Source organism: Haliotis cracherodii, unplaced genomic scaffold, assembly GCF_022045235.1.
Source record: "Haliotis cracherodii isolate W230 unplaced genomic scaffold, xgHalCrac1.p SCAF_17, whole genome shotgun sequence".
NCBI lineage: Eukaryota > Metazoa > Mollusca > Gastropoda > Lepetellida > Haliotidae > Haliotis > Haliotis cracherodii.
Window position 1 is genome coordinate 10,310,405 of NW_027266272.1, and position 8,761 is coordinate 10,319,165.

An 8,761-nucleotide genomic window follows, 5' to 3' on the forward strand; every position below is an offset into this window, starting at 1 on the left:
ATATGGTCATTTGGAAAAATATCGAGGTTTTTGGATGCTTTCTCAACATCGGTTTTCCGTCCAAATAATGCCTTTATTTGACAGCGGAATGAACTGCGAATGAATAATTTTATTACTATTTGACAAACATCCGCCCAGCCCTTATAGAAATGATTTAGTTCTCGTTGAAGCAAGTCTAGATTTTTCAAAAGTCTGAATCTCCCATTTCACTCGGGCTCATTTCCAATTTAAATGCAGTTGCTGGTTTCCATCAAAAATGTTTTTGAGTTACAAAGTGTTAATCTAGCTCACAACCTGAGTAATACGCAAATATTGATCTGACTGTGGCCTTTTAAACAGTGTATAGATAAAAGTTCTGAGTTCTGTCAGAAGCTGTTCTAAGATTGATGGCATATGTACTATATTTTCAATAGTCAGGAACACGCTGCTCTACAGCCTCACTTGATTTTGTGGATATGTTAAAACCCAACACATCTGCAAACTGTAACTGTTTGTACCTGTTTTAATCAGCAACTTAAGTATGATTCTGGTACATTTTGATTTCATATCATCACAAGATAGTTATAGCTTACACAAAGCTGTAGTTATTATGTCACCGTACCCCAAAAAATATATTTGTTCTTCAAAGACAATTAAGATCAAAGATTCAATTCACCATACAAGTAAGCTTTTTCAGACAAAGACCAACGCTGTCCAGTTTGATGACATTTTAGACCCCTGTGAATATTCCTGTCGACGAAAAGCCCCAATGTTCCTGGGAATCTCGTTGATACATTTATCCCTGGCATTTGGCTACCCGAAGAGAATCATATCACGGACCTAAACAAGCTGGAAAAGAGACGCTACTGGTAGCCTCTGGTCAACTCCGTCGCGCTATCGCAGAATGTTTATCCAACTCGGCTGGGACATCCGCAGTGCTACGCCGCAGCATTGTCCTCGCCTTACATGCAAGATGGCGGACAAGTGAAATCGTGTGTTATTTGACAATTTTAGATCGCTATCTCTATTAGTTAGCCAATAAAGGCCTTTGTGAGAAGGTTTAGAAGACATTTTGCTAACTTGACAACACTTGTGTGAGAAAACACCATTGATATTCGTATTCACGTATTTAACGAATTATAGGTCTCTGAATATTAATGTTTATGTAACCTAATTTGGGACTTTTTCATCACAACCCCAAATAAGGCCCCTAAAAACTCATAGATATTTTATTTTCTAAAAATGTGAGAAATCTAGGACGTTTAATACCAATATGCACGCGCATGCATTTATTTATGAAGCAAATTTAGTTAAACAATGTGTTATTGATACTCCAAAGATATTTCTAACAATGAGCAAGGAGAAGGGTGCCTCCGATCTATCCAGTTACACTGTCACTGAGAATTACTAGCCTTGCTATGGCTCTAAACCTGGCCCATGGGCGAGAATATTTTCCTTTCCTCAAAACTCATGTTTTTCTTTGGCAAACACATAAAGGTGTATCTACAAGCATCATGACACATAATTCAACTCATGTTAACTTTATTCAACTAATTTGTGGCGTTATCAAAATATTTCGACCACTGGCGAGAATATTTTCCTTTGCTCAAAACTCATGTTTTCTTCTACAAATACATAAAGGTGTATCTACAAGCATCATGACACATAATTCAACTCATTTTAACTTAATTCAACTATTTTGTGGTTTTCGGCCCATGTGCCCATGTATCCACAATAATATATATATATAGGCTTGGTATTTGCCACCAGCAACACCTACATAACTGTTGATTTACGCGTGGTGTGGCAGATTGTAATTGAACAAGAGCAGGCCGACACTGTAATTATATACTTATATACAACGTACTACTGAGAATATGGAAATAATCATAAGAAGGCTGGGGGGGGGGGGGGGGGGGGGGGAACTGTTCCCGTTTTCATTCCAAAAGGGGCAATGCATTTAAAAGCTGCTTTCGTGTCACAATATTAACTCAAGTTTTCCTCAATCGGCTCCAAACATAATTCCCATTGGTCACTTCAACACCTCATATAATAAAATAATTATATCGAGTTTTCGTTAGAATGTGAGATATTCAGCCAGAAGTTTTGCAATGAAAGACGAATTGGGTATTTTTTCCATTACAATACGCGCACGTGTACCTGTATATCGCACACCTTGTGTCACTTAAAGGCCCCGTGTCATTAATGGAACGTATGTGGAACACAAAACCCACTTAAAAGCGTAGGCTGTTACTACTTTACTACAATACACAAGACCAAAGATGTGACGGGCCGGTTTCTTCCGGTCTGTAGCTTCGTCTTTGTAAGTCTTCATAAACAATGTAACGAATAGAAACGTAACAAGACATAAAATGGGAAATGAGAAAGAAACCAACTAAACTTTAATGTTGTGGAGAATAATGCCAATGAATTGGAGTACACTCGCATGAATTCGTATGATAGACTGAGGTGTGACCGGGTTCATTAAATTAAAGTTCGATACAATATGTACAAAAGGTGAAATTTGTAAAACTTATATAAAGGTAACATCCAACCAAAGGACCAATTTAGGGGAATGAGGTGAGGTGAAATTGAGTTTAACGTCGCGTCCAAGAATATTGCACTTATATTGCGACGTGCATGTACGTGTGTGTGTTTGTGTGGCTGCTTGTACTAGTCCGGGCTGATTTATAGTGCTAGCTCACTGAGATACCATGCCGCAGTTTAACATGAATACCCCACTCAGACACAGTTTTAGCCCCTTAATGTCGAGCGCCAGACAGGGTAACAACAAGTACCATCTTTTAACGTCTTTTGGTATGACGCGGTCGGGGATCAAACCCCGAACCTTGCGATCTCCGGGCGGACGCTCTACCACTAGACCACTAGACCACGGAGGCGTGCATGGAGAGTGTGGCCGATATCCATTCTCGATTTATGCTTACAAAAGATGTATTAGTTACTGGGTGAAGCTTATCTCTATGCCTGACTTCCGTTATCCAATAAAGTGTTTTGAGATGATGTTACAGGCATCCAATAAAGGCAAACAAAACACTGGGTTTCAAAATGTAAATATATCCTGTTTGGCTTTGGTTTCGAATTTATATGGAAACAGCAGTGTATTCACCATCCATAATCTTTCTTATTTGAATTCATGTCACCCATAGAATATACATATGAACATGATTGGCAAAACATACTCCAAAACGGTACTAAAACATCATCATATTTATTGTTTTGGAAAAGAGCTGTACACCGTTTGTATACTGTCAAGAAATTCAAAATTGCCCAAGTTCAGTTTCGATGTTTTTCACATCAACTGCGTATTGAAACTGCTAGATATTAATAAATCGCAAAGTGTTCAATTGTGTAAATGTTGCAATTATTGACATATTGAAGATGAATATCACTTCCTATTAGTTCAAACATCTACGTACAAAATACCCTGATAAGAATAAATTTTATCTTCTAATGGCCACAAGAAGCGGTACGTGTCTTCACAACTAGCCATGTACCTTTGTCATGCGATGCTCCCATGTAAAATAAGTCTGAGGATATAGTGTCATAAATCGCCTATCATGTAAACTATTTTATATGAATATGTTATATACTCTTCACGTCATGTAATCGAATGTAAACATGTGCCGTTGGCCTACATTTAGCATAATAAAGTAGATATACCTATTAGTTTGTAATTAATATGTTAAATACAGCATTTGTCCAGAGTGCATCCAGATAGTTTCCCTTATCTTGACATACCCTTTGTATTGTATGTTTTGACACGTGTGCCGTGTGTGTTATAGTTAATAACTAATGACTAAGCTATCTGTATCATTTCCAGGGTCAAAGAGGACAAAGTAAAGCATGTCTTCCTGACGTTGGGACACGTGGTGGCACTATGTATGCTTAAGATGAAACCTTGTGAAGATTTGCCCTGCACATTCCATATTGATGTCGAAGTTGGAAGGTTAAATCGTGTTTTTCGTTTGATATTTAACAGCTCATACCAGTACTGCTTTCGTGAATGTGTAGGGTGGTATTATTTAGCATTTAGTATATATATGTCGGGAATCTAACCCGGGTATTTGGCGTGACGAGCAAACGCTTTAACCATTAGGCTAACCCAAACAAAACAAAGGCGACCCAAGCGAACCTTCAAACTATAGGGGTATTAGTCTTGTAAGCTGTCTTGGCAAGCTTTTCACCTCAATTATTTCGTGTCGCTTACAAACGTTCGCTGATTCAATTAATCTGCTTAATGACAACCAGTCAGGCTTCAGAAACAATCATTCAACAATGGATAACATATTTATTTTAAAATCGCTAATAGACATATATTTAGCTGAAAACAAAAAACTGTTCTGTGCATTTGTAGACTTCAGTAAGGCGTTTGATACTATAGACAGATGTAGCTTGTGGCTTAAAATGTTAAAATCTAATCTTGGAGGAAAATGTTTTCGTGTAATTCATAATATGTATAAAGGAATTAAGTCGTGTGTTTCTCTTGATGGAAAAATTTCCTCGTTTTTCCCAAGCATGATAGGAGTATTATTAGCTGAATCACCAGATGACTTCCAAAAAGCTCTGAATATTTTTGAAAAATACTGCCATAAATGGAAATTGGAGGTTAACATCAGCAAAACTAAAATTCTCATATTTGAGAAACGCTCCCGCTCTAAAAATCTAAACTTTATATTTCGTAACACCCCCTTGGAAATTGTTAAAGAGTTTTCATATTTAGGAATCTTATTTACAAGCACTGGTCGTTTCCACAAAGCTATCAAAAATTAAGTGAGCAAGCATCAAAAGCAATGTACAGCATATTTAGAAGAATAAGAACACTAGACATTCCTTTAGATTGCCAACTTAAACTGTTCGACAATTTGGTTCAACCGATACTTCTATATTCTTCAGAAGTATGGGGGTATGAAAATGTAAGGACAATTGAAAGAATTCACCTAAAGTTCTGTAAATCTATCCTCAGATTAAAACAGTCAACACCTGATTTTCTAGTATATGGTGAATTAGGTAGACATCCTTTAACGATTCAGATAAAAATAAGAATGATATCTTTTTGGAGCAAACTAATTGTATCGCCTAATAAACTATCTAGCCGCATCTATCAGCTAATTCATAAAATCACAATGACTAACAATACTGCATTTCCATGGCTCACCTCAATTAAAAATATTTTATATGAAACTGGTTTAAATTTTGTCTTTGATACTAACTCTTTTCCAAATCTCTCTTGGCTTAAAACAAACGTTAAACAAACCTTAATAGACAACTTCTATCAAAGCTGGAATGTCAAGGCTTGTTCTTCATCTAAAGGCAAATATTATACAATGCTAAAAGACAAACCACAGTTTGATGAGTATCTATTATCTCTCCCATTGAAACAAGCAATCTGGATTCTTAAACTGAGTACATCAAATCATAGACTACCAATTGAAAAAGGCAAATGGTTTAACACACAGAGTACTGAGAGAACTTGCACTTTATGTAACGACCAAATAGGAGATGTATTTCACTTTCTATTAGTATGTCCAAGACTAAATGACCTTCGAAAACAATACCTTTCGACATACTATACTAAATATCCCTCCACTCTAAAATACAATCAATTAATGAAATGTTCATACAAACCCATTCTAGTAAAACTGGTTCAGTTCTGTAAAAAAGGTTTAACATTATTTACATAATTAAATATCATAGGATCGTCGATCTATGGCTGGAAAATTGCCCTTGCGACGTTAAAATTTGTGAATTTCACTCTACAATAAAATATATGTGTATATTTTATGTGTTCACGTGTGTAGTTATGCAGATCATACATGTATTATAGAAATGCATTATGCGTGATTGGGTGCATGTATGTATTCATGTATGTATATATTATTAGATATTATTGTTGGTGTGGTTGTGTATATATTCAACCTCTTGTATGCTCTGTAATCACTCTGTGTGATTTTCATACGAGCAATAAACTTCTGTTCTGTTCTGCTAACCGACCGCCCCCTTTCAATTTGAAGGTCGAGAGTTGTCGAAGTATCATCAAGTGTTTCACACCCGAACAGCGCTCTTGGAAGGACGCTACTCTTATAGAGTTTGAGGCCAGTCAATGGATGGAGACCGCCACCATGAATACCTGCGTGTATTAACTAAGAGGATAATCCTTTCTACAAATGTCTTGAAAAAATGTTTGCTGCTTTTTTGGTGCTAGTTATTTAAAGAAGAATCTGCAACCTCTGAGACCAGAACATCACCGGGCATCCATGAGCGGGAGTTCTGTTTAAGACGATTATTTTAACTTCTTTAATAGGCATTTAGAAAATGGAGTACTAAGTAAGGATAAGAATTTATGGATGAACAACTTCTTTATTACAATTAAAAGCGACGATTCGGTGTAGGTTCTAACACCGGTATCAAGCAAGTGATTTACAGAGTGTGGTTGGCAAGTATATATAAAAGTAGGAGGCAGTGTTTATACAGTAGAATAGATATTGTTATACTGGAGTAGAGAAGCCTGTTATGTACACACAAGGGTAGTGATGACAATCATCGGTGAAGTCAGTGACACTAACAAAAAGGATGAAGCCGACAACAGGATTATGGCTGATTGGAATCTTTGATGAGTCTTTCAAAGACTTCAAGATCAGGAAAGACACCCGTGTGAGATTCTCTATATATACCTACCCACTCACAGAAGCATAAAATATATAAAACTGAATAATTCAAACATAAGAGTATAAAGTTCAGAAGGTTCAGTGCAGTATTGCGATTGGTATTTACAAATATGACTGTACATGTGTGATGTATACTGATTGAAATATAAGCGACTCAGATGCAGCAGACTCAGATCAATCCCTTACAAATTCACTCTAGAGTGATTTCAGCATAGGTTCAATACACTTCTTTCTACTAGTCCCATAACTCTCACTCCAGGCTCAGATAACTCCGTGTATTAGTGTTAAATTCAGATGTGACATCAATCGCCCGTTACAATTATGAAATGATGTTTTACACTAAAAGGTGTCAGATCTCTCAAATGGTGGTTGTTTTGTTTTTTGTTTTTTTGTTTTTGTTGTTTTGGGTTTTTTTTGGGGGGGGGTTTGTTTTGTTTTTTTGGGTACCGTATTGAACTTATGTACAAGGTAGCTACCCAAATTGTAATTATCACGTTTGGGTTTAAGTTCTTTACAGAGTGTTTAGGATTTGACAGGGCTGGCAATGGACGCACAAACAATATTTGTTAAAAGTTAATACGGTTCAGATTTTGCATAAACGACCAAGAAAGTTTGCATTTATCAATATACAGTAAACTACGGCTATAACGAACACGCTTATAACGAACTGATGGATATAAGGAAACTACGTTTATGGCCCCGACTATTTGCTGTAGTTATGCTGTATATATGCTAAAAACGAACTACGGTTAAAACGAACTAAAATTAGTAGTCCCTTTGAGTTCGTTATAACCGTACTTTACTGTATGCAGTAAATGTCCACAGTCCAAGATTCGGGCAAAAGGAATCTGAAGCAGTTCTTTTATCAAAAGCATGTACAGTGCGTGCAAAATAGCTTTGTGTGCCTTCAAACAGATCGGCATGTTGACCCTTGATGTAATTGACATCCATAAATGCTGGTTTTGAGTATTATTCTGAGCCAAATTTCAGGCTTGAAATTGGATGAAGTTCAACTATTTCACCCTAAAGATATTTGGGAGTTAATATTTTTCCTAGCTTCATGAGTGTCCTTTTCAATTCTTATTTCACAAGAAATATTATTTGTTAAGAGTATTCCACCATATACCGTAGAATCAGTTGTAGTAATGTGTGCATCACCAAGTTTGCAGGGAAAATTACGCCCCTTGCGTTTTGCTTTGGTGAACACAGTTATTTCACTTTTTGATGGGTTATATGCTGGGGGCAACCTTGGGGAATATGTATGTACAATATCAAGGGATCAAGGCATCTCGGTGATGCGCTAACAAGTGTAGTATCGTCGGCAAGCAAGACTCGGAATATCCTTACAATATGCATGAATGCCACTTTGTGCTTGTCAAAGGGCTGTAATGAGATCACTTATTAATACCAGAAAAAACGCATCCAGAGATTACCCTGCCTTAGCCAACACCTTGTCTGATTTTTCACCTTGGTAGGAAATAAACGCATAGTTATTTCATAACACTGATGTAGCTATTTCCATGTATCACCTCTAATGCCATTTTCATATAGGTTGAAATACTACTTAATGCCATATTCTATTATTTGCTTTTTCATTATTTAAAAAAGCAGCTTAAACTGCAGGGCCCCTTTGTATGTAGTACTGAATGCCTTCAATCAAAGTAAATACTGACTTACTAGTCCCATGTTCTATATAAACCAAACTGTAACATATCAGGAAAGTCTTGGTGTTTAACACAGTTAGTCTTCTATACGTTTAAACAGTAATTTTCTTACAGAGACATGATGTTAGAGTAATACCTCTATAATATCGGGGATCAGATTTCTCATTCTTCCCCTTATATATTGCTATAACCATGCCAAGTCTATAGTCATAGGGTACATATTGTAGTTTTATCAGATGCTTAAACATTTACATAACTCACACATAAGAAGTTCTCCCGAATAAATAATGTGTTCATTTGTAATCTTATCCAGACCTGGAGATTTATTCCTACTGAGGGATTTGACGGCCTCTCGTATCTCTTGAGATGTTCCTTGTGTAGTGATAAGTATGGTTATTCGTGTACGTTGATTTATTTTCGAAATGGGTATTT